This window comes from Rattus norvegicus, chromosome 5 (genome assembly GCF_021556685.1).
Source record: "Rattus norvegicus strain SHRSP/BbbUtx chromosome 5, alternate assembly SHRSP_T2T, whole genome shotgun sequence".
NCBI classification, from domain to species: domain Eukaryota; kingdom Metazoa; phylum Chordata; class Mammalia; order Rodentia; family Muridae; genus Rattus; species Rattus norvegicus.
In genome coordinates this window covers 73,977,619-74,004,385 of record NC_141538.1, presented here as the reverse complement: position 1 = coordinate 74,004,385, position 26,767 = coordinate 73,977,619, and the positions used below count along the sequence as shown (strand labels likewise).

The window sequence follows — 26,767 nt, the reverse complement described above, 5'->3', positions numbered from 1 at the left end:
GCATTCCTGCCAAGGGAGCAGACAGACTATCTGCAGACCTTCCCTTCTCCCTCTGCTCCTCCAAATCCAGTCTCTTAGTATGACCCCCTGGAGCAGACTGCCTGTTACATCCTCCCTTCCCACCCTGCATCCATGTTCAGTAGATCAAACATCTTCTCCAAACTTCCTTCTCCCTATTCATTGATTTCTTGCAGTCCCAAACTTCAGCTGTCATTCCCTGACAACCCACAGGCCATGGATGAAGGGAGGCTACCTGCAGAGCTCCCCCAATCACACCTTTCCTCCAGAGACTAAAACTGAAGGCCAACACAACAGAAAGCTTACAAACTCACGGAAACTGAACAACTCTCTACTGAAATTTTTAAAAAGTCAGGACAGAAAATTTGAAAAGACTTCCTAGAATTGAATAAAAATGAATCCACAAGACACCCAAACATGGGGCACAATGAAAGGAGTTCTAAGAGGAAAGTTCATAGCACTAAGGACCTACATAAAAAAGTTGGAGAGATTTCAAAAGAGTAACTCAACAGCAACACCTGGAAGCTTTAGAACAAAAAGAAGAAATCAGACCCACAAGGAAAGGCTGGCCAGAAGTAATCAAGCTAAGGGCTGAAATCAATAAAATAGAAACGAAATAAATACCAAGAACCAATGAAACAAAGTGTCCATTCCTTGAGACAATCAATAGATTGATAAAGTCTCATCCAAATTAATTAAAAGATTGAGAAAAAAGATCCAAATTAACAAAATTAGAAAAGGGGTACATAACATCCCACACAAAAGAGATCAGGACATACTTTTAAGGACATACTTTAAAAATCTATACTCCGCCAAATTGGAAATTTTAAAAAAAAGATATTTTTCTTCGTACATACCATTTATCAAAGTTAAATCAAAGCCAAAAAGTAGCCCAGGGTCAGATGGTTTTAACATGGAATTCTACCAGTCTTTTCAGAAAACAGTTAATGCCAATACTCCTGAAATTTTTCTGCGAAATAAAAACAGAAGAAACATTGTCCAATGTATTTCACAAGGCCACAGTTACCCTGATACACAAACCACAAGAAGACCCAACAAAGAAAAAGAATTATAGACTAGGGGTTGGAAAGATGACTCAGCAGTTAAGAGCACTGGCTGATCTTCCAATGGTCTCGTGTTCAATGCCCAGCAACCACACGGTAGCTCGCAACCATCTGTAATGGGATTCAATGCCCTCTTCTGGTGTGCACACTATAACTACAGTGCACTCATACACATAAATCTTTAGAAAAAAAACCTGACCATTAGGGAAAAAAAGCATTACAAACCAATTTACCTTATGAACATAGAGGCAAAAATACTCAATAAAATGCTTGCAAAATCAGTCCAAGAACACATCAAAAAGATCATCATTCACCATGATCAAGTAGGCTTCATCCCAGAGACGCAGGAATGGTTCAGTATATAAAAAGCAATAAATGTAACCCACCATATAAACAAACTGAAAGAAAAGAGCACATAATCATCCCTTTAGATGCAGAAAAGGCCTTTGAAAACATTCAATACATTTTCATGATAAATGCTCTGGACAGATTAGTCATACAAGGGATATAACAAAGAGAGTTTGCAACAAACCCATAGCCAATATCAACTTAAATGGAGATCATGTCAAAACCATTCCATTAAAATCAAGAACAAGACAACTCGGTTCATTCTCTCAATAGCTACTCAGTATCGTCCCCGCCAGCGGGGACCCAGTTATTCAGGGTCCCGAAGAGGCTTTCTACCTGTGGGCCAAAATGGGGGTGAAGAGAAGAAGGAGTCCAAGCAAAAGTTCTGTTGTCAAGGTCTCGTTTATTGGGATGAATGTTACAGCTTTTAAGGCTTTCAGGTAGGGGGAGTGACCTTTGTGAAATATGAAGGAAGGGGAGATGAGCTTATAGGCAATGATAGCTGGAGGCAAAGAAGTCAGGCAATGAGGTCAGGTGGTGGAGACACTGGGTGTTAACTGAGGAGATAACTGGTATCTGCTAAGGGAGCTAACGCATCCCTTGAATGTTATCTTCCTGTGCCGTAAATTCATGGGAGAGGCTTTGTCCAACAATCTTAAGACTTACGGCAGTCATCTTAGGGGTGAGTCTCTGTGGCCAAACAGCCCAGAGTCACTTTGAACCATGCAGTCAAAAAGCGGCTAGGCCCAAATCCAATATGGCTCCGTGCATCTCCCCCATTTTTCTTTTATAAAAGACCATTAGGTGGAAGTAGTGGTCTGAGAGAGATCAGACATGCCTCACAGAGTGCCCAGCTCGGCCATGGCGAGCCACTCTTGCAGTTAGGACTGCACCCCAATGGCTAGGAATGAACTTATGCTGTAACACACTGTTCTGGGCTGTATGTGTGTGTTATTGGGGGAGAAACTGGGCAGAGGAGCATTTGACCGGCCCGTACATTTAAACGGGCTGTAGCCACCTCTGTCTTAGGATTGACCTCTCAAGCCCCAGCCTTATCTGTCATAGGATCACCTTGTCGCCCCCAAGGTTCCTGTGTTAGATTGGTCAAGGGTCAGAGGAAGTTGCCCGTCCCTGAGGATAACTACATTGGATCATCTTCTCATTCCTCTTACTTGAGCCCAGGGGCGAAAGAGTAGGAGCCAGATGGCATTAATATAAGAGATTGTGGAAATTGAGCCTCTCCCGATAAGTAGTGGGCACCTCATCTGGTTCTCCTCAGCTGCTATGGCCATACCACCAAGGGCCTAGTCAAGCCTCTCCTGTAATAAAATTTAGAATTCCCAATTGTTAGCAACTACTCCAGAAAGTTCACCCACTGTGCTTGCCTAACAATAGATTGGGGGAGGGTAGCTCCAGACACTGCAGACACAATGGCTGCAGCAGTAATGGCTGCTACAATAGCAGTGAAAATGCCAAGGTCTTTCCCAGGACAGTTCAGGATCGGTCATCCTTCTCTGGAACAACCAGCAGGCAAGGGAACCATGTCTGAGATCTGCAGAACCAGGGCAGAGTTCCCCAGTCCACAGCAGCTTCCAGCAAGCAGCAGTGCACAGAGGGTCGGAGTGCAGGCCAAGGTGGGACGGGACACAATGACTGCAGCAACGCCAGAATTTCTGTGATGACAAGAGATGAATGGGAATCCTCCATATTCCTCCAAGGACACAGGAATGGCTCCAGGGACCCGAACCAGGAGAGCTGAATCTTCATGCTCCCAGGATCAGCAAGTCTCACCAGCCACTCAGGCAGCTGGCACACTCCTGCAGCATCCTGTAGAAAAAACACAAAGATTCCCTCTTCCCCATATAAAATATCTGAACAGGATCATGCCAATATGTGGATCTTTCTATTTCACCTAGGCAGAAGTATGCCTAGTTGTAGTATGCCATAAACTCAGAGTATTCCTTGGCATCCAAATTTTAAAATTGAAATAAAAGGAGCATATTTTAGCATACAGGGATAACTCCCCTTTTTTATTTATTAAAATATTGTTAAAATATTATTTATTAAGATAAGTCCTTGAGGATTAAATTGAGGACACTGAGCACTTGTATTTATAAATTGACTTTTATACCAAATTATTGTTTTGGTGATATAAAGAATGAGATTTTTTGACTAATTGTTCCTATGTAAGGCCTATAATCTGCCTGGTATCATTGTCCTCCCTTGCTAAGGGGTCCAGGCAATCCAGTTTGAGTTCTTAAATAGCCTATAAAGGAACAGTACTTAGTGCTCTTAACTACTAAACCATCACTCCAGCCCCTCACCAGCTTTATTTACCTAAACATAAGCATCCAGATTCAGAAATCCCTGAGCTGGCAAGGTGAGGATGGGAGTTGAAAGTAAACAAATGGAGTCTTCCTCTATTTGTGAGGGAGTGTTATCAACTCCATTATCATTTTCAAAGAGCTGGGTCTATGGTTTTGTTTAGTTGTCTGAGTCAGAGCACTGAAAGGACAGTGAGTTGTCAGACATTCACACAGAAATCATCACTCACTGATTTTATGTAGAAAACCTGCCTTTAATAAAGCATTAAGTAATTGAAATCAATTGTAAACCACAAGCAGCACATTGGCTATCAGTATATGAATTGAAAGCTTGATTTTTTTTTAACATTTTAAAAACAGTGGCTAAAGCATGGAATTTAATAATCTGTGCCAAAGCAGCAGAAACTCAAGAGAATAAACAAGTGATCCAATCATACATGTAGCCTTTTCATTAGATGAACCACCTATAATACAGTAAGCGCATTTTCTATGGGTTGCATGCACAAATGTACAGGAAATACAAAAGCATGCAAAGAGTAAAATTATCAATTTTGCCTGAAAATTTGTATATGTAACAGGCCAAATATCAGTATTTTGTAATAACCAATTTAATTGCTGTTTGGAATAAGATGTTTTACCAGGTTTCTTTTTTTTTTTTAAATACTTTCAAGACTCTAGCCTACAATTCTGTATTAACACAACTGAAGCTTTATCTCCGTAAGCCTTGTGTTGCAGGGCAACAGCAGATGCCCTTGCAGCACCTAGCTGGACTCCGCCTTAAGATAGCCCTAAGTAATTCTCAACTCTCTTTTGTGTCTTACTAAGTCTTTAGCATCAGGATTCCAATCTGGACACTATCTGAACCTACACACAAAAGTCATGACTGCCTTTTAGAACTTCTAAACTTATACAGGTTGTGATCCCAGAGGCACAGTCCCAAGAAGTATTAGGAGTACTAACATATGCAATGTTACATCATTTGCAATAGAAATCAAGCCTATCCCCACACCTATCCCAAAGGAACCCAGGGCAAACCTGAAATTCTTGTTTCTCAAGCACACTCAAATGAGCATTATAGATTTCCTGTAACAGCCACTAACAAGCATCCCAAGTGGGATGGTGAGAAAACAAGAAGAGAGTCCAGAAAATAGAGGTCTGCTGAAGAGGGCAAAAGCATTTAGTCACATAGAAAGACAATCAAAAGATTAACAGACAAAAAAAACAAAAGTGCGCTCAAAACAAAAAACAAGCGGCCACCACAAGATTGCCACAAAACTGAGCTGATTCAGATGAGAGCTTCCATGAGCTCAGCAAAGACAGATGAAGGGGAGCAGATTCCACATCACTCCTCCTTTCCAACCAGAATCTTCCCATTGTCAAAGTCACAAGTAACACAAAACAAAGACCTAAAACACACAGACAAAGACCACTCTGGAAATACAGACAGCCGGAAAGGCGGGTCTTTTCTCCAATCCATGAGAATCGCTGAATCCTCACCGGCACCCAGACGGGAATCTGCCAGGCGTCCCTGGGGTCCCTTCTTACCTCCTGGGACGTCTCCCAGGGCAGCACAATCGGTGAGTCCCTGGCACATCTACCACTCACATTTGTGTCTCTCCTGAGACACGATCCTCCCTCTCAGCCTGAGATGGGAGCAGCTGCAAAACCAGAACTCCAGAACTCCAGAACTCGAGAGTAACTACAGACCCAGAGTTTAGCCGGCACAAAACACAAAGACACAAAGACACAGACACTACCTCCTGAATCAGAACCACCTAGGATCCTTTTTCTTACAATAAGACATTTAAACACTTTCCAACCTTATTCCAACTATAGGAATTAATTTCTGCTCCTTCAATTATAAACTAAGGACAAGTTTCTCACACAAAGACAAAAAAAAAAATCACTTAAAATTAACCAGGGACACTTTTCATCAATAAAACAAAAGAAATTGATTAAATCCTTTTTCTTAACTCTTTCCTCTCTCTCTGAATGAGCGCTTGATCTCTCCTATGAATCAAGCCTCCTTAGACAATACCTTCCCCATGGCGATGGGACGACACTTATTCGACCGGTCTTACCTCCCTCTCCAGTGATGCACGAGCGATGCAGCCTGAGAGTCCTCAATCTCTCCGCGGATCTCCTGTCTCCGTTATCCGGTAGTTGGTCGTACTTCAGGGTCCCTGTTCAGGCGCCACTTGTCCCCGCCAGCGGGGACCCAGTTATTCAGGGTCCCGAAGAGGCTTTCTACCTGTGGGCCAAAATGGGGGTGAAGAGAAGGAGTCCAAGCAAAAGTTCTGTTGTCAAGGTCTCGTTTATTGGGATGAATGTTACAGCTTTTAAGGCTTTCAGGTAGGGGGAGTGACCTTTGTGAAATATGAAGGAAGGGGAGATGAGCTTATAGGCAATGATAGCTGGAGGCAAAGAAGTCAGGCGATGAGGTCAGGTGGTGGAGACACTGGGTGTTAACTGAGGAGATAACTGGTATCTGCTAAGGGAGCTAACGCATCCCTTGAATGTTATCGTCCTGTGCCGTAAATTCATGGGAAAGGCTTTGTCCAACAATCTTAAGACTTATGGCAGTCATCTTAGGGGTGAGTCTCTGTGGCCAAACAGCCCAGAGTCACTTTGAACCATGCAGTCAAAAAGCGGCTAGGCCCAAATCCAATATGGCTCCGTGCACAGTATAACACTCAAAGTCTTTGCTAGAGCAATAAAAGGACTGGAGAAGATCAAAAGGGTACAAATTGGAAAGGAAGAGGTAAAAAATTTTTAATTTGCAGATGACATAATATATATATATATATATATATATATATATATATATATATATATATATATATATATGTGACCCTGAAAATTCTACCAGGGAACTCATACAGCTGCCAAACATTTTAAGCAAAGTAGCTGGACACAAAATTAAGTCACAAAAATCAATAGCCCTCCCTATATACAAAGAGCAGATGGACTGAGAAAGAAATCATGGAAACTTCACTCTTTACAATATCTTAAAAAATAGATAAAATATCTTGAAGTAAGTCTAACCAGGCAAGAGAAAGACTTGTGTAAAAAAGAAAACTTTAAGCTGTTAATGAAGGTATTGAAGAAAATATCAGAAGATGGAAAGATTTTCCATGCTCATGAATCGGTAGGGTTAATATAGCAAAAAAACGGTCACAATACCAAAGGCAATCTACAAATCCAATGTAATTCTCATCGCAATTTTAACACACTTCTTCACACATCTGGAAAGGACAATTTTCAGTTTCATATGGAAACACAAAAGATGGCTAAAACAATCCTGAATGATAAAATAACTGTGGGAGATATCACCATCCCAGATTTCAAGTTGTACTGCAGAGCCTTGATAATAAAATGTATGGTAAAAGACACATTGATCAATAGAATTGAATTGAAGACATAGACATAAAAACCACACACCTAGGAACTCCTGGTTTTTCATAAAGATGCCAGAAACGCACACTGGAAAAAAGATAGCATCTTCATGAAAATGTGCTGGTCAAACTTGAAGACTACAGGCAGAAGAATTCGAATTAATCTATACTTATCACGATGCACAAAACTCTACTCCAAAGGCATCAAGATCTCAATATAAAGCCAAATGCACTGAACCTGATAGAAAAGAAAGTAGGAAATAGCCTTGAGCTCATTTGCACAGGAAAGACTTTCTGAACAGAACGCCAACAATACAGGCACTAAAATCAACAATTAGCAAACAGAACCTCATGAAACTGAAAAGCGTCTGCATAGCAAAAGACACTGTGATTCAGACAAAGCAGCAGTCTGCAGAATAGTAAAGGGTGTTCCCAATTACACATTTGATAGAGAGCTAATATCCAAATATATATATTTTTTAAAAAACTAAAAAAAAAACCTCAATATCGAGAAAGCAATTTAGAGTGGAAACAGATCTAAACAGAATTTTCAAAAGAAATTCAAATGGCTGAGATTCACTTAAGGATTCAGCATCCTCTGTGTTCAGGAAAATTCCAATCAATACTACTTTGTGGTTTTATTTTTCACCCATGAGAATGACTAAGTTCCAAAACAAAAAAAAAAAATGCCAGTGAGCATCTAGACTAAGAAGAACACTCATCCTTTGCTGGTAGGAGTGCAAACTTGTACAGCCACCATGGAAATTAGTGTAACAGTTCCCCAGTAAGTTGCAAATCAATCTACCTCAAGATCCAATTATACCACTCTTGAGCATATACCCAAAGGAGGCTTCGTCCTACCAAAGAGACACTTGCTCAATCATATTTCTTGTTGCTCTATTCATAATACCCAGAAATTGGAAACAACACATATTCCATCAACAGATGAATGGATAAAGAAAATATGGTTCATTTTGGAATATTGCCTAGCGATTGAAAATAATGAAATCCTAACGTTTGCAGATAAAAGGATGGAACTAGGGGGAAAATTCATACTGAGTGAGATAATCCTGGCCCAGAAAGGCAAATACAAGTATGTATTCACTATATATGTACGTACGTATGTATGTATGCACGTATGTATGCTGAGGTTATCTGTTGTGTCAATGACAACCAAGTTACAATCTATAAAACCAAAGAGATTAAGTAAGCATAGAGTAAGGAACTCAGTCTGCAGTGGGTGTGCAAGGGGGCTGGTAATGATAGATCTTACTAGGAAAGAGAAATCGAATAAAGAATTATTAATGTATTGGAGGAGAGAGACTAGAATGAGAAGATCAAGAGGAGAGTGAGAAGGAAGAGGGGAATGAGGGAGGGAATATGGAGAGAGACAGCTAAAATTAAGGGCCATTAGAGGAGAGGAGTAGTATGGAAACTTAATACAGTAGACGCTTTCTAAAATATACCTACATAAATGTAATCTAAATGAAATAACCTGTGATGGGAGAAAGAGAGCCCAACTGGAGATCCTTAAACACCCAATAAAGCTTCCAATACTGGGATTTGGTTACAACTAATGGAGTTGTTGACTGAAGGGATCCCACAAGAACTACCAAACAACCAAGACTGTTGCTAAAACCTTAGTTTGTTCTTCACAAACTGATGACAAGGTCCTATGGCTGAGGACAACATCTGCCCAACTCATTGGTCATGGAGAAGTCAAGCTCGTGCCTATAGAGAGCCTTCACCCTTTCATGCCAGTATCTTTGGTTCAGAAAGGTACTCTCTCTGCTCACTACCAAAGGAGAAAAGCAAACACCAGCCCAGCCACAAACCCTTTGATCTACAATGGTGACTTGCTTACAAGATATGCTAGGGCAATGGTGGCGGTTTGTGGGAGTAACCAACCAATGTCTGATTTGACTTAAGGTCCACTCCCTAAGATGATCCTCATACCTGACTACTTAAGTAACAAAAAGCCTGACACTATATAGCCCAGGGATGTGGGGTAAAAACAACTACTACTAATACTACCATTCTAAACAAAATACTTAATGTAGCAATAAAATGACTTCTAATGATGTTCTCTACTCTTAGAACAGTGCCTTGCTTATCCATCATCTGAGAAGCTTCCAGCTGCAGCAGATAGCAACAAATACAGGGCTTAGAGCCAGATATTATGCAGAGAGGGTGAGACTTGGGAACACTTAACTCCACATACAATGTTGCCATGAAATCCCTTCTCCTCAGGGCTCAGGGAACTACTAAAAGGCAGAAAGAATTTAACAGTCAGAAGGATGGAGAGCAAGGAAACAAGGCCCTTAGAATCAATATGGTCTGCACACATGCGAACTCAGAGAGTGAAGCTGCCTGCATAGAGCTTGTATGGATCTGCACCAGGTGAGGTCCTAGAGCTTTAAGAAGTGAACACATGACCTCATCCCTAATCCGGAAGCAATCTCCAATTGATAACCATTTGCAGAGGAAAACTTACTTTCCTCTAAGGAAGTCTCACTGGGGAATCAACAACTCTTCAGAGTAGGTTTCATGCCCACCAGTTGATGGCCAATGACAAACAAGCTCAAGGGCACATGGAGGGTCAGGGTCTCGTCATGTCAGGCCAGGGCTCTTCCTTTTATTCTATCTTTTAAATTTTACCTTATTCTTATTTTAAGTTCAATTTCATTTGAATATATTTTTTCTTCTCTCTTTTTACCCTATAGGTCCTTTATATGTATGTTATGGTTTCCAGTTTAGTGCTTTTATGGAATTCATGAATGTATGAATGAATAAGTCTCTATTGTGCACTCTCCTGGGTTATTTTCCTTATGTTTGTTTTGCCTAATACCAACGTGTTAATTTTTGCTTTATCATATCATGTCATATCATACTCCTTTAGAAGTCTCTGTTTTTGTCTCTTTTTTTAAGTCTTGGCAGTTTGTTTTGCTTTTTGTTTGTTTTTTGTTTGTTTGTTTTTTTTATTTGTTTTCTGACAGACCTGAGGATTCCACCCAGGGCTTTGTGTTTACTAGACAAGTACTCTATCACTGAGCTAAATCTTCTGTTTGTTTTTAATGAGAGACAGAAAGGGGTGGATCCAGATTGGGGGGAGGTGAACTGGAATGCGGAGTAGTAGACCGAGGGAAAAATCATAATCAGAACATCTTATGTTTGGAAAAATACCTATTTTCAATAAAAAGTAAAGAGGCCATATTAATCTACACAGAAATGAAATCACTACCATCAAGCTATCAGAATAATAAAGGTTCAGTGAAGTTCTAATACAAGGAAAATATATTAAAATATCTTTCTTTCCCCTAAATTATCAAATAGAAAATTTAATGAAACATTCAACTTGATAATTATTATAGAATTAGTTTAATTGTACACATGCTTACAATGCAGGCATTTAGTTTGTGTTTTCGGGGCATACAGTAAAATAAAGACAAATGTAAAGAAATTCTATAGTCTTGGATAATAGTACTTTATAACACAAAGATAGCAATTTCCTTTAAAGTCTATTTCAAATTTTAAACCAAACAATCTTTTAGTAAGGTCTTTATAGAGGTGAATTTCTAAAATTCATAAGGAAGAAAAAATGCCTATGTCTTGACAACTTGAGTAAAGAATAAAGAATTGTATTTAGAAATTAGGCTTAGCTACAAAGCCATTGCAGTAATTAAAGTAATTAGAACAGCTCTTAAATTGGTAATAAGTTCTTTATAGTTTATATTTGATTATGATGTGAATTTATATGTCTCTCCAAAATATCTGTATTGCGACTTAATACTCAAAGGATAAAATAACATTTGAGACTTTGGGAACTGTTAAGGTCATGGGATTAAAGGCCTCACAAAGGGATTCGTTCTTTTATAAAGACACCTGGAGGAAAGTGTCCATGTCCCCTGGATGTCCTAGCCTTCACCCTTATGCCCTCTGCCATTTGAAGACACTAGTTCCATGACATCTGGCGAACATAAAACTCAAGGCCCCATCATGGAAACAGAGATCAGGTCCTGGGCAGACACCAAGCTTGTTGACATCTTGATCTTGAGCTCCCGCTAACCATAACAGTGAGTCATAATTGAATACTCCTTATAAATCGCTTCGTATGTGGCATTTTGTTATAGCAGCAAGAGAGACTAATAGAGTGCAAGAAATAAGTATCCTAATACATACAGAAAATGTAAATTGGGTTCCTACTGTATACAATACAAAATATTGGTTTAAAATGAATTAGATGTGAAAAGGAAAGTCAGATTTTAGTACATGGGAACACAGAGCACCAAGGATGGAGGAAGACTTTTTTAAAAAAATTGAGTTTTATTCATAAGGCGAAAAAAATACCTTATTACATAAAATTTAGAGATATCCGTGACAATGTTCACAGGCAGATCACAGCTAAGACAAAATATTTTATTTTCTAAAAAAATTATCAAGAAACTGTTACCTAAAATGTATAGGTTAGATATTGAAGATTTACAAGATCAATAATAAAAGAATGGCCTGTGTAGGAAAATGAGACAGAAAGAGGATATAGCAATAACTTCAGAAGTGTAGCAGACACCAAAGTTTACAAAAATTTTCCCAAATAAATTTATACTTATAAAAATGCAACTTAAACTATCAAGGAAGTAGGCCTGCATGCTATCAGAAAACGGGCTTGACCCACTAGTGGGTCAGACATGGTGAGACAGGCTGGTACTGGGACAGGCATGGTCACTCAAGACATCTCCAATAGATCTGGAAACGTACACAAACCCAGTCACTCCAGTGTGCAATCCAGCAGCACTCTGATTGGATGAACATACATATTCCTTGTCTGGCAATTCCACTCCTGGGTTTAGATCTCACACGTAAGGAAACATCCTCAAGAATAGTTCATTGAGCTGTTTGTACAGCAACTGTTGGAAGCAATCTAGCTGTCAATCACTACAGGAACAGTGAATTAAAATGTGCAGAGGGCAGATTATCATATGCTAAGCATTATTTAGAAGCAACAAAACCATAGAGGCACAATGAGACACAGAGTTTAAAAAGGAAGGAAAAAAACCTGTAGTGAATAAAAAAAGAAAAAAAGAAAAAAGAAAAGAGAGGACCTCCCAAGGAGCAGGGTTGATGATGTCCTGTGAAGTAAGGCGTATGATTAGGTAACTCAATAATTTACACCAGAAAGTTTAAATAGTCAAGTAGACACTTGAAAAACACATGCTTTTTAAAATTGATATGGTTTAATATGTGCACAGTTAGCTACTATGCAGCCAGTGGGAAGGAGGCATTTCTTAGACACTTACAAATGTTCTCCTACTACACAAAGTAAAATATGAAACCGGCAAAATGAGAAATATGGCAAGATGTGTGATATGTACACATGTATTTATATGTGTGCATGCTTATAAATATGTGCATATGCATTTAGGAAGTCAGAAAGAAGAGGGAAATGAAAAATTTCTATCAGAGGTTAGCTTTGGGGTGAGAAATTAAGTAATGAAGGAAACGAAGCAAAAAACAAAAAAACAAAAACAAAAAAACAAGAGACCTAAGTTTCTCTTTATGTTTGGAAGTTGCTTAAACAAATTAAATAAAATTATTACGAAAATAAACATAATATATATGCATATACTGGAACATATATTTCCTACATGTCTTCCTTCCAAATGGAGGCCATTTTTAAGCTTCTAAAACAGTTTCTGACACATGACAAGGAATGGGAAAAAAATAAAAATTAAGGTTGGGGCAGACAAGGAGGGAGTAGGCAAGAACGTGGTAGGAGACATGGGGGGTTGTTACTTGTTTCTTCTCAATTCTCTATAATTTTTACACTTTCAAAATTTGTCTTCGTTACAGAATGACAGAGAAGGATGGGCCAGAGTGCGGGGCAAGCTGACAGCACAGATAGGAAATTACGAAAGGCCTACCTTGCGTGTTGCCAAGGGGCCAAAGGTTCTGCCTAGGTGCTTTCTCTAGCATTGCTTACTGCTGCGCCCCCCCACCCCCGCCCGGCCCTGTGCCTTTCTGAACTAAGCACCTTTGCATTTTTGCTCAGAAAGGCCATAAGGAGATGACCGGGTGCTGTGAGAACAGAAATCCAAATGAGGTGAGCCAGGCTGCTTCTTCCACTCGCATTGGCAGCTGAAGCTGGAGATGCTCTACCTTCTACAGGTAAGCCAGAGCAGAAGGCATGGAGAGGAGGCTCTCCGGAAACCCAACACCCTGGCATTCTCCTCCATTTCTCAAAGCAGCCCTCAGAAAGCCTCCATTCAACATGCGTTTGACCTCCTTCTCCTCTGAGTCTCTTTCCATTTCTTGACCCTCCATCCTGTCTTCACTTTCCAGATGCTCTCCAAGTCTTCACCTTTTCTAAGTATCTTTCATGTGTTAAATATTGGACTCTATGGCTGGGTTCCGGTGAATGTTGCTTAAAACACAAAAGGTTAAGCAGAGAGCAACTTTATTGATTAAACATCCATTTTCTCCCCTTTTGTTTTTTGTAAGAGCCCTTGATGTTGCCTCTGATTGACAGCTCCACCTGCACACCTCTGGCCCTGGATTCCCCTTGGTAATGTCGTGAAGCTGCAGAACTCCTCATCCACTCCACACCAGCCCCACACCCTTCCTGTGCAGCTGTCAAAGGGAAGAGGGGGAGAAAAAAGAAGATGTGTGTAGCTTTTTCCCTCTTTATCCTTCTTACTTCATTCCTTAGATAATATTTCCAGAAATCCCTGTAGAATGAAGAAAAGAACAAAAAAAAAGAAAAAAGAAAAGAAAAGAAAAAAGAAACCAAACTGGAGAGGAGAAAAAGGCTTTAGCAAAAACCCCTCCCTTTTATTTGCAATCCTTCAGCTCCCAGCAAGCCTTCAACTATGCTTTCAGGAAGGTGACAACCTTGTTCAATTAGCTTTTCCTCCTCACCTCTCACAGTGTGAATGACCTAAAGATTCCTTACCGCAAGACTAACAAAATGACACCCATTAACAAGCCGGGCATGAGAGGCTTGGCTCCATGGTGGCTCTGCCCTGTTGTCGGCTCATGATAATGACTACATCTGCAGGCTTGACTCTTCCCTGCTCTCTCCTAAAAGTGTAATATTGAAAATAACAGGGCACTACTCTGTTGCTATTAGAGATGGGGATATACCTCCTAAGTATAGAAGCCAACTGTCCAGTTACTGACAGATAGCCAGCAATAGACAATGTTGGGCAAATCAACGTAATGTAACTCCTTCTCCCCATAGCCTCCTACTCACAGCTCTCAGTCCCATCATGAAAGCAGGTCACCAGGATGACCGCTTGAGCTGGTAGGACCAGTGTGTCCTAGGGCAGTGAGCTCTGCTTTAACAGTTTCACGCTTTGTGGCTCCTTCCCTGGGTTCTACCCTCGCCTCCAGCTCTGATAATCTAGTCCAGGCCTTTGCAGGAAGAGTCCAATGTGGGCCAGGTTCTGCAATAGCATCACTGGGACATCTATTAGATGGAAGCTATAAACCCAAAAGATGAGGTGCAAAACCATCTAACAGTCCCTAGCAGTACTCAGGAGGACCCAGACCCCTGATGAAGAAGATTCCATGAGCCAGGAATGTAATAGTTACTCTTTTTTATTGCCTTTCATGAGCATTAATACATTTTTGGGAATTTTGCAAGTCAGTCGTTAATCATAGGTAATATTAAAAATTGAGTCATACATACATCTTACTAAAAAAGAGTTACATTACACACTAAAGTAGCAAACTGTTAAAAACACAACACCCCTTCATTATTTTATTACATTGTACTATTGCCTATGCTCCTCTGATGTTTGGCATTGCACGGGGCAGAAATAGTATAGAAAGAGTACAGAAAGGGGTGTCGTCGTGCCTCTCTTCCAGTGTATATTAAATAATATCAAGAGAGTAGCGGACAGTCAACCGTGGTGACAGTATTGACATTAGTAAATTAGTTAGTGCTACAAATCAAGACTTGATGTATTGTTCTGTTGCTTGCCAAGGGTATGGCTTAACAAGCTATGCCCCGACAGTCAACACAACTTTTAGCTTTTTTCTTTTATGATTCACACAGTAAAAGTTGACTTTTTCAGTTTAAAGTATTGTCAAAGAAGAAATAGAGGGAGAAAGGGGGAAAATGTGGGAAGGAAAGGGCCTTGAACAAAGGGCCAGATAGTAAATACTTTTGGGTTTGTATGATTTATATCCCAAGTATATAATTCTGCAACTGATGTACAAAGGCGGCCATTGAGTGTAACTATACATCAATTCAATTTTATTTATAGGTTGCAAGTCAAATTTGACTTTCAGGACAAAATGGGTCAATTCTTGATCTAGAAGCTAAGAAGCATTCTGAAGCTGCTGGAGGGGTGGCTCGAGGATTAGGAACACTTGCTATTTACAGAAGGCTTGGTTTGATCCAAGCATCCATGGTCTGTGCCTCACAACTATCTGTAGCTCCAATTCCAAGATATCTGACATCCTCTTGTGACCTCATCAGGCACCAGCCTTGCACTAGACATACTACAGGCAAAAAAACCCCAAATATATAAAATAATTTTTAAAAAGCTATCCAAGAGAATCGATTGGATATATGAAATAGCCAATTTAGAAGGGGACATTATATAGTTTATCATGATTTGAAAATATGTATGATAAGCCCAAGATGATTAAAATCTTAATTAAAAATAATGTACACTGGTACTTTATTGGAGGTTCAGTTATTACTAGCACACCTCAAAGTCCACTGTGTTTATCAATTCTACAGTTCACTATGCCCCCTTTCTTCTCAGGAAAACATTGCTGAATACTCACCACACAGTGGGCAGAAAAATGAGAAAGAGTGACAAGATCCATGCTTTAGTGCTGTGCACACTCCTGTGTGAGAAACTAACAGATACCTTGGGCATGGTATTATGGGATAGAAGCATAGCAGACCCAAGTTCTGTGAAGCAGAACCTGAATAAAATAATGTTTATTTTCTAGATAATTCCATAGAGAGGAGAAGAACCCACACAGCAACATCCTTGAAGTAGGTATTAAATCCATCATCATATGTGGTAGAACTGATTCACAGAGGGTTAGTGGACATACCTAAGATAAATCAGATCAGGGCAGAATTAAGAATCAAAGTTGAGGTTGTTTGGCACTAAAACCCTGCTCCTAGTCAATCCCTTGCTTAGAGAAATGATCAGCAACTATGGTGAGACATTATAAAACACATCCTAATTTTTGGAGACCTTCTGTTTCTCTTTTGTCTCTATATTTAAATTCCCTTTCCCCCCAAAAAAACCGAAAGATAAATGAGAATTTCAGAGAATTTTCATGTCTCTGAATGGAGCCTTGCAGTAGTATCAGTGGTGAGCTAAACTTGATCAAATTAAAAAGTTCTGCCACTTCACTGTATGTATGTTCAGAACTGTCAAAGAATTAATAAAATGTTGGAGCTTCTTAAGTTCTGGCAATAACATAGGCAGTCATTTGTTCTCTGTAGAAACAGCCCTTTGGGAGGAAGAGCTGTTATTTTATTTATTATTTATTTATTTAAAATAATTTGTTTAATTTAATTAATTTAAAATAATTAATTAAATAAATTACTCCTGCTGAGCAAAGCTGATATGGAGTCTACCAAGTCTGAGTTTAAGCAGGCTAAAGCACCCATCACCCACAGGTCTTACAGTGAGAGACAGGGAAAGCCTAGAATCTCTCTGTGATGCTTTGAAGGAAAATTGTCCCCATAGACTCATATATTGAATTCGAGGTCCCCAATTGGTGGAACTGTTTGGGAAAAATTCAGAGATAAGTCCTTGTTGGAGAAAGGGTGTCACTGGGGTGTAAGCTTTGAGGTTTCTAACTCCACACAGCTCCCAATTGGTTCTCTCTGCCTTGTGGTTGTTCTCTCACCATGTAAGTTCTCAGTGGTGCTCCAGCTGCCATATCTGTTGCCTGCTGCCATATAGCCTGTCACTATGGTCATGAACTCACCCTTTGAAACTAAAGACTTCCTTCTATGAGTCGCCTTGGTCATGGTGCTTTGTATAATTGAAAAGTAACTAAGGCACTATTCACCCACTCTCCGGTGTCAATCTGATGCACAGTTTATATACTTATCCGTTCATGGAAGTCTTTAAAAATATCAACACTTTCTTAAATATGCAGAAATTGGAATTTCATAGCCTCCTCGGAAAATTTTCTCTAGATCACGGCTTCTTAAATTTTGATGTGAATCAAAATCACCTAAGGAACTCGTTAAAAGCACCTTTTCCTGGTCTGTAGTAACCAATACGACCTGATTTAGTAGGTCTCCAACCAGAACTAAAACCCTTGATTAAAAGTCTTCTAGAATTTCTCAATTCCTACGATGAGTAATGTCTTCCATCACGCCTAACAAATCGATGCGCTACAGGCCCACTGTCTTTCATCTGCAATTCTGAAATCCCAGAGCTCTGAAATCCAAGCCACTCTCTACAAAATCCAGCAGCCGAACCTGTTGAGAACTTGACGGATCCAGAGGGTAAAGCCTGCCCTTAACTCACTAGAAACTGACTCATATTTCTGATTTTTAGATAATTAATATTCAAACCTTTTGCTTGTGGTTTTTTAGGGTACTACCTGAGGTACGGCAGCTTCGAGTGTTCCAATATAAAACACACGCTTTGTTCTCCCTTCCCCAAATCATGAATATTTTACTTATGAAAGCATTTAGTTCCTTATTCAGATAAGGGCTATGGCCCTCGACAAAGCCTTTGCTACGACTCTATGGGAGGGAGCTTATCCCTTGAGCTGCATCAGTGTCTAAGAAACTTGATCTTCAGAAGGCAAGAACGAGTGCGCGCTTCTCAGGACAGCTGTCTTCGGAAGTTCTGTCACCAGAAAGTGTTCTTGTTGAAGAGAAAGATCGGCAGCTCCTCACCCCCTCCACCCTTTCTGAGGCTTTGTACATTCACCTCATGAAAGCAGTCTAGACCACTTGGTTAGTCTCCGGATGATTTTAAGGTATTCATTCTTTCATAAGTGTTTATCATCCAGCTGTATTTTCAATAGGCCTGGGCCAGGCCTATTCAAAAATACCAGGAAACTAAATGGATAGTAGAGATGGGTTCCAGAGATTGAAGTATAATCAATCGAGTGACATTCTCAGAAGAGAAAGAAAAAGAAAAACCAGAAAGAACATGAAGGTCAAACCAGGAGAAAATGCCTAGATACCAGCTGCTAAATAATTACCAACTAATTAGCATGACCTTCAGAGTCCTGCATCAGCTTCTCTCTGCCGCCCACGCCTGTGTTCTGTCCCTCTACATCTCTCCATTCACATCATAACTCCACTGTGCTTAACTTTTTCTGTCAAACATACATTTTTTCCTTTATCTAATTCCACTTGTGCATAATGTTCTGGAATGTTTGTCAGCCTTCTGCTTTCTTTTCATCTTCAATATTGTTCACTTTCCATTGATCAGTATTGTCTCTCCCAAAGCCTATGACCACCACCTTTTAACTGCCTGGCAACTAATCTCCATATCCCAACCAGCCTATGGCAACCAAAGCTAAGAACCAAATACATCGACCATTCTGGGATCCTGTCTGTGCCTGACACAGGTCTGAAAGTGATTCAGTTCTGAACGAATGAGTGCTGAATGAATGAGTATATAAATAAGCAGAATCAAGACAAGAAGGAACGTTGGGCGTTAGGGCTTCATCTAAACATGGGAACAAAACTAGCATGTGACAACCTGTTCTTGTTGAGTGGGCTTGGGATGCTAAACACACTAATGGTAGAAGGACAAAACAGAAGATCCAGGGTCTTCCCCTTCCTTTCCCTGTAGTTGCTTTTCCTTCAGAATCCCCAACGAAGTTCTACTATATATGTCTACATGTTTGTGTTCTGTTTCTCCACAGACAGTAAGGTCAAAAGTACAAGGGTCATACAGCTGCCCTCTTTCCCACTTTCCCACCAGCTCGTAGAGTCATGCTTGAAGCAGTTTGGTACATTATATATTTGTAAGTAGTGATTGAATAGCCCATGGAAACGTGGATGATGTTACCCTTTGGAGTTCTGAGATCTCGTAGGTTCCTCCAAAGAACTTGTGTCCTAAGACCTCTCTTAAATAAAAAGAAAATTAGAAGTTAAGAATTTGAGGCGACACCTTACCAATGTGTCCTAAAGGAACTCATCCACTCATCATCCATCTTAAGCAAATTAATCTGAAAAGTTACTGAACTTTACCAAACTCTAAAAAAATTTCTTTCCTTAATATCCTATTATACTCTGGTTGATTTTCTGTAAATAGAAATAATAATGTTGTTCCTCTCTGTCCCTCCCTCCCTTGTACTCGTTGTATTTTTTGTTTCACAAAGTCCCGAGGGATTTCTCCAGAAGAAAAAAAAAAAAAACAAATGCCAATGTTTTCAGGAACTTCTCTGTAATCATGAAAAACTTCTTGGCAAAAGGGTAAAAACAGTGACGTGATTGGCTCTGAACCCAACTTAGGCCTAGAAAACCAAAGGGCTCAAAAAGATGTTTTCCCCTGGCAAGGACTTGTCTTATATGTAAGCAGAATATCAAAGTTTGTGTCGTGATTACTGCTGGTTCTAATAGAGATAAGAAGTTGAAAAATAGTCCCCATAAATCATAGATCTCACACAATTTATTATATATCCTTAAATATGTGAATTTTTGGCCTTAAATTATTTCTAGATTTCAAATTCTCCTTATTTTCAGTAGTTAACAATAAATGTGTGAACACCTAAAAGAAGATCAATTTTAAAGGTACCGTATTATCTACTTGTCTAGCACAAAACACACTGAGAAAAGAAACTTTGAAAGGAGGGTTTTATTTTCAGCTCATAGTTCCAGGGTACAGATCACCATTCTGGGAACTCACAGCGGCAGGAGCCTGAGGCAGCTGCTTACATCACATTCAGAGTCAGAAAGCAGGGAAATACGAATGTCTGTGCTTGTCTCACTCTCTTCTTAAGGATGGGTGGCCCACGAAGACCCTAGCACATGGCATGGTGTCATCCACACTTGAAGTGTATATTCCTACCTTTCTTAGCCCAGTCTAGATCATCCCTCATAGACATGCCCAGAAAGTGTGTTATTTAAATAAACTTGAGATCCTATTGTGCCCATAATCATCATTAATCATCACAGGCCTCAACTTTAAAGGCTGCAGAACTCAAGCATGAAATTCCAGTAATTCAGCATGATCAAAGTAAGACTTTTGAAAATTATTTTAGTAGAAATGGTTCTAATAAGGATCTTACATTTCAGAAGGATAAGACCAAGACTTATCAGTTTAGTTAAGTTTTGACAGGGTCTTGCTATATAGTTCTGGTTGAACTAGTATTCACAATATGACCCAGGCTGATCTTGAACTCATCACAATTTTCCCTTAGTCTTCAAAGTTCTGAAATTATAGGTATGTACCCATATACCCCAAATACCCCAATTTTTTACTACCTCTTACATCTGTAGCCTATGATTTACCAAATTTTCTTTATCTACAAGTAAAGGTTCTTTAGTCCATATCACTTTCCTTGACTTTCTATAAAAATTTTAAAGATCATGTATTAATAGTAAGTATAAACACCAAAAAAACACATTATATTAACATATATACATTTTATGTTCTTTGTCAATCCCTCAAGTCATCGGTACAAAGATAGAAGGACTGACTTACTAAGTCTATGCATGACTGAGTCCTGCCAGTGATTTCTTCCATCCCTCCAGCCCTGTTTCTCCAAGAATGAACCATTTTGTCCATGTTCATTGTTGATGTGATCTGAATTAAACCATCCATCCTAACTTAAGTTTGAGCCCGGTCACCTAGCATGTACTCCCTGGAGAGTTTCCAATTTGCTAGCAGAGAGCAAATATACAAAAAGAAAAAAGGGAGGGAGAGATGAAATGGCAAGCAAACTGTAATCTAGAAAATGTTCTTGAGTCTCTGTGTTTTGTGAACCCCCAGGAAAGGCTGGACATTTACAGTGTTCAGAATGATAGCAGCAGACTACTGGTTTCCTATCCTAGATTCTTTAGGGAGTATAGGGATAAAGAGATTTACCCATAGATTATAATACTGATCATACAGAATGATGAATTCTAACAATGTAAGTGCATATTTATTAACAAATATGTGTGCACAATAACTTACTAGAGAAAACTGACAATGACCTATTTTAAAGGTGTTAAATATTTTTTAGCAAATGTCAGTCTCTGAGCACGCTTCGTTCTGAACACCATATTCAATTGCTTAATCAATGAGGCAAAGGTATGTTTGCCACTGGAGGGCTTGTGTTTAAGTCCTATCTCCTTCCCCTATTATCTCTATGACTTTGGACGTATGTCCACTCTCTCTGGTCCTGAGTTTCTACATTTATAAAATAGGTGTGGTAGTGCTTACCTCAAAGTACTACTGAGGAAACAAATAAGTCAAGACAATACTGCCAAAACAGCAACAAAATGGGAAAACAAGAACAATATTTGGGTTCATGAAAAATCTGGTTCAATTTAGCAACTGATCTTTTATTTGAGGATCATGTTTTTCCTGCCCCTTTTTTGGGTGTTAACAACTTGCTGTTACTATGGAACTGGCATAAATCCAGCTCTTTCTCTCTCTGTGGTTTTTAGTCAATGGCCATTGTTTATATTTTGTTCTGTCTTATTATAATAAACAGTGGTGAATTCAGTGTTAGATCCACAAATTTTTTCTGAATTATTTATTGCTTATCTCTGATATCAAAGTCCTTATAGGATAGTGGTCATAATTTATCAATGGCAAAGGTCCCTGTGTGGATCTAAGCTAGGGTAAACAAAAGATCTGATAGATGAAGTTGAAATCAAAAAGGACCACCAGCAAGAAGCTTACTTGCCGAGAAGCTAGGAAGACCGCTGAAGGATAAAAATAAAAAATGACAGGGTTGGGGATTTAGCTCAGTGGTAGAGCACTTGCCTAGCAAGCGTAAGGCCCTGGGTTCGGTCCTCAGCTCCGAAAAAAAAAATCACACCTGTCAATCATCTATGGTTGGAGTCAGAGGTCAATACTGAGTGACCTCCTCAGAAAGACTTCCCTGGCTTTTCAAGTGACTCATAGGAATCTGGAGGTATTGGGGTGTAGATGGGGAAGCACTACTATTAAAGTCCTGAAAAGGAGTTGACACCAATCTGTGAGAGGGGTTCTCTACATTGGTGGTCTCATCACAGAGCTACATGAGCATGCTCATGATGGCCTAAGCAATGACAACGCTGAGCAGCAGCTCCAGTGACTGATAGCACAAGCGACTACCCTCATGATGAGCTCCTGCAATGGCTAGCATCAGTAGCCATGGCAACATGGAGGCACCTTCACAATAGTTCTATTCATGGGACAGACTATTATCAAAAATAAACTAAACCTGAGGAGAGAAAAAGGGGTTGACACCAAGCAGCTGCTCAGAAGACATGTTTATGAGAACTCAAGAAAAAGCCGACAGGATACCTGAAATACTAGAGACCAAAAGAAGCAGTGCAGAGCTAGGAGACAGAGAGCAGAAAGAGGGAGGAGCAGTATGCAAAATTAACTGGTGCTTTATCATTAGCTGCCCAGGGTGGAGCCTGACTTAACCCAGAGTGTCCAACTGTGTGACTTTGGTTAAGTCCTATAACTTTCCAGAGTTTCAAAGTCCTCGCTTGAAAAATGGAGTGACAACCAGTACTAAAAACTACTTCCCAAAACATGCTAAGAAGCAAAGCAGGGAGAGTTGATTGGAAACATTTCTTAAATGTTAAAGCACAGCTCAGAGATGGCAAGCTGCCTCAGTGGGGAAGGCTCTTGCTTCCAAGCCCAACAAACCAAGTTTCATCCCTGGAACCCACAGGGTAGGTGAATAGAACTGACCCTTGACAATTGACCTCTAACTTCTACATGAACACACACACACACACACACACACACACACATACACACACACACACACACACACATACACACACACACACACACATGACAGAATTAATAAATATATGTAATTTTAAAATTAAGAATAGCATAAATATAGTCTCAGAAATAACATCCACCCATACAGTTTTTCATGTTGTATAAACATCATAGACTGTATTTATATAAACCTTGATGATATGTCCTGCCACACACCTAGGCTATACAGCACACAGCCATCACCATACAGTGGACCAGTGTTGACAGAGAAGTCATTCTGCCCTTCCTGAATACACTGTGTAATGTCTAATGGTAGACCATTATGCAACTTTCAGTGCTCTCTGATGGCCTGAAGATTTAAACTTAATACAACCCATTCACCTCTCATCACTCTAAGTATGTGGCTTCAGGGAGAAAAAAATGAAGAGAGAATGAGTAACTTGATTAAAAAGTGGGAGGGAAAGGAAAACCCACCCAGTTACACCCAGAGGACCCATAAGCCAGCAGACTAGGGTGGGACTGTGAAGGAATGAAGAAGATACGCTATGTGTGCACAGGAACTTTATAAAACTCCATTGATCCCTGACTCCTGCTTCTCAGGTAAGGCTCAGAGAGGTTAAACGGCATCACCAAGGTCACACAGAACAGGATGACATTTGTCATCCAAGTATTTCTAAGTCAAAAAGCAAATTCCCTTCTCTTTTTCATTTTCCCTTCTCTTCCCTCCCTCTATTCCTCCTTCCCTTCCACCCTCTCTTCCTTCCACCCATCTTCCCTTCCTTCTGTTCTTCCTTCTTCCTTCCTTCCTCACTGCTGCTTTTCTGTCACTAAATAAAAAACCCACAAGTCAGAGCAATCGTTTCCCAAATTAAGATGACCAACGAATCCCTAGGCACACTGAGTCAATGTTCCATGCCTCCCACTACAAGCGTTTCCACACACCTAGGGGCTGGCTTTGGAGCCGCGTACAACCTTCTCTAGCTGTGCTTGCCCTTACATACTTTCTAAGCATGTTGTTTGGGATGGTAGAGCGTTTTGTTTGTTTGCACGGGTGGATCCTGAAAGCTCTCAAAACCAGCTTGCTCAGATGGAAAACAAAATCCTTTCCCCATGTAAGCACAACACACACAGCCTGCTCAGAAAAGAACTTAAACTCCAGGCAGAAGCTGAGTGAGAAGTGAGCAAGAAGGGAGTGAGGACGAAAGTGAGGAAAGCCACAGGCCTTGGGCTCCCTTCCCCAGAATGCCAGAATGCCAAGAGGACAATGTGGGGCTGCACAGACCACGGGAAGACATTCTGCCGTCATCCAGTCATCCAACACTGTGAGGTGAGGATGCAAGAAGTTGTGTGTGGTAGGGATTGGAGAGATGTAGCTCCCCTTGGCTGCTTTCCAGGCAAGCAAATATGGGTAATTTGGGGCCCATTCTTTCTTTTAAGTTCTTTAAGTTTTTAAGTAAGAAGTTAGTTCTCCCAGGACTGGGCTGATTTTAAAATGAAGGCATACCCTGGACTCTGCCAACAGAGAAAAACTTGGCTGGATTAGATGCCCTGGTTTTTGTTGTTGTTGTTGTTGTTGTTGTTGTTGTTGTTGTTGTAAGTTGTGTGTACTTTTGCTAGGGACAAATCTGCTTCCTTCCAATCACCCCTCCCTTTTCAGAGAACACACACAGATTCTGCCTTGAAAGAATTGAACTCTTCCCTTCCTAAGAGGAACAATTTCCAGTGTTTTCCCCAATAAAATTTCTAGTGTTCATTTTCTAGGTGTCGAGCCAAATATGGAAGAAAACCCCACTTCTAAAAACTGTAACGTCCCTGCTTTTCTGGAGTAACTTTCTCCTTACGAGTTAAAACCTTACACAGTTTTGGTGGTGGTGGTACAGAGTGTGTGTGTGTGTGTGTGTGTGTGTGTGTGTGTGTGTGTGTGTGTCTATGTGTGTGTGTCTGTGTGTGTGTCTATGTGTGTGTGTGTCTCTGTGTGTGTGTGTCTGTCTGTGTGTGTGTCTATGTGTGTGTGTCTGTGTGTGTGTCTCTCTCTCTCTCTGTGTGTCTGTGTGTGTGTATCTGTGTGTGTGTATGTGTGTCTGTGTGTGTGTCTATGTGTGTGTGTCTATGTGTGTGTGTGTGAGTGTGTGTGTGTATGTGTGTGTGAGTGTGTGTGTGTGTCTCTCTCTCTGTCTGTCTGTGTGTCTGTCTGTGTGTGTGTGTCTGTGTGTGTGTGTCTGTGTGTGTGTCTCTCTCTCTGTGTGTCTGTCTGTGTGTGTGTGTGTCTGTGTGTGTGTGTCTGTGTGTGTGTCTGTGTGTATGTGTGTCTGTGTGTGTGTCTATGTGTGTGTGTGTCTGTGTGTGTGTGAGTGTGTGTGTATGTGTCTATGTGTGTGTGTATGTGTCTATGTGTGTGTGTCTGTGTGTGTGTGTCTGTGTGGGTGTGTCTGTGTGGGTGTGTCTGTGTGTGTTTCTATTTTTTTACACCAGGTCTGACTTCTCTGGCCCCTGAGTTCAGACTCACAGATGAGTAAAGCCAAAATGAAGAACCTACGAGAACTTGTTTTATCAAAAATCTCCAGGGAAGAAGAAGGTCTTCAAACATGACTTAAATGAAGCCAAGCCCACACAAGGGAGGCGTTGGGAACACAGAGGCAAGAGACACAAGAGGACAAAAGAGGTTTAGGTTTGAGTGACCATGTGATCTCAGGCACGTTGCCAGTCACCGTCTCACTGGGCCACATCTATAAAACAGGATTAACGATATCTCCACCCTGGGGTTAACATAAATGAATAAACATGGTGAACATGCATGACTCAGTTCCAAGCACAAAATAATGATCAGTTATTACTAGGCTTCTTCCTTCCTTCTTTTTCTATCTATCTAGGATTGATGTGGCACTCCAGTGAGATCACTGGAGATGGATTGGAATGTCATCTGTATGCGAGATTGTTGTAAGAATGAAGGAAAGACATATATGGAAGGAAAGGAAAGAACAAGGGCTCCAAACTCCAGTGCATCACCATGTTCACAGCATCAGTATTCACAACAGGCAAACAGAAGCAACCTAGATGTTCAGGAAAGGATAGATTTTTAAATGTGATATCCACCCATGAGATATTGTCTGTCTCAAAAAAGGAATGGAAACCCTGCTGTCTGAGGCAATACAGATTAATCTGGAAGGCATTATGAAAAGTGAAATAAGTTAAAAACAGAAGTACAAATCCTATTTCATACAGAGTGTACAGAGTCGACAATAGTTCAACGTTCAGGAGTGAAGAATGAACTAATGAATTGCTGAAAGCTGGGAGGAGGGAAAGGGGGAAGGTATTAGTTGGAATGCACAGAACATCAATTACAAAGAGAAACAAACTAAAGATCTATTAAAATTGTTTCTAATAGGATATAAAATATTATGTACTTAAAATGTTGGTAAGATAATAGAGCCTTTGATAATTGTTCTTGCTGCAGAATGATAATAATAATACTAATAAGAGCAAGAGGAAACCTTTAGAGATGAGGAGCAGGTCTGTGGCATAGATTTGGTGATAGTACATCATTGTCGCCAAACTCATCAAATTACACACATTATATGTGTACAGCTCCTTGCATTTCAATATATCTCAATGACATAGATCTTCAGGAGCATGAAAACCAAATAAAATTGCAATTTTCCTGTGTGTCTAAAATTATTTCAAAAATTTAAAAAGTTTATTATTAAAAGTCCTCTTTGGAAAGTCTG

The 26,767-nt window shown here is 40.1% G+C and overlaps 1 long non-coding RNA gene across 1 annotated transcript in view; it reads left to right on the top strand.

Moving 5' to 3' along the window:
* LOC134478975 (uncharacterized) overlaps window positions 1–13,828 on the top strand; it is a 57,059-nt gene extending 43,231 nt beyond the window's left edge. Inside the window, exons 4-6 of the long non-coding RNA XR_015620213.1 lie at window positions 12,997–13,103; window positions 13,196–13,311; window positions 13,645–13,828. This is a non-coding gene — a long non-coding RNA (uncharacterized LOC134478975). The remainder of the gene's footprint in view (window positions 1–12,996; window positions 13,104–13,195; window positions 13,312–13,644) is intronic.
* The last annotated feature ends 12,939 nt before the right edge of the window (window positions 13,829–26,767 follow it).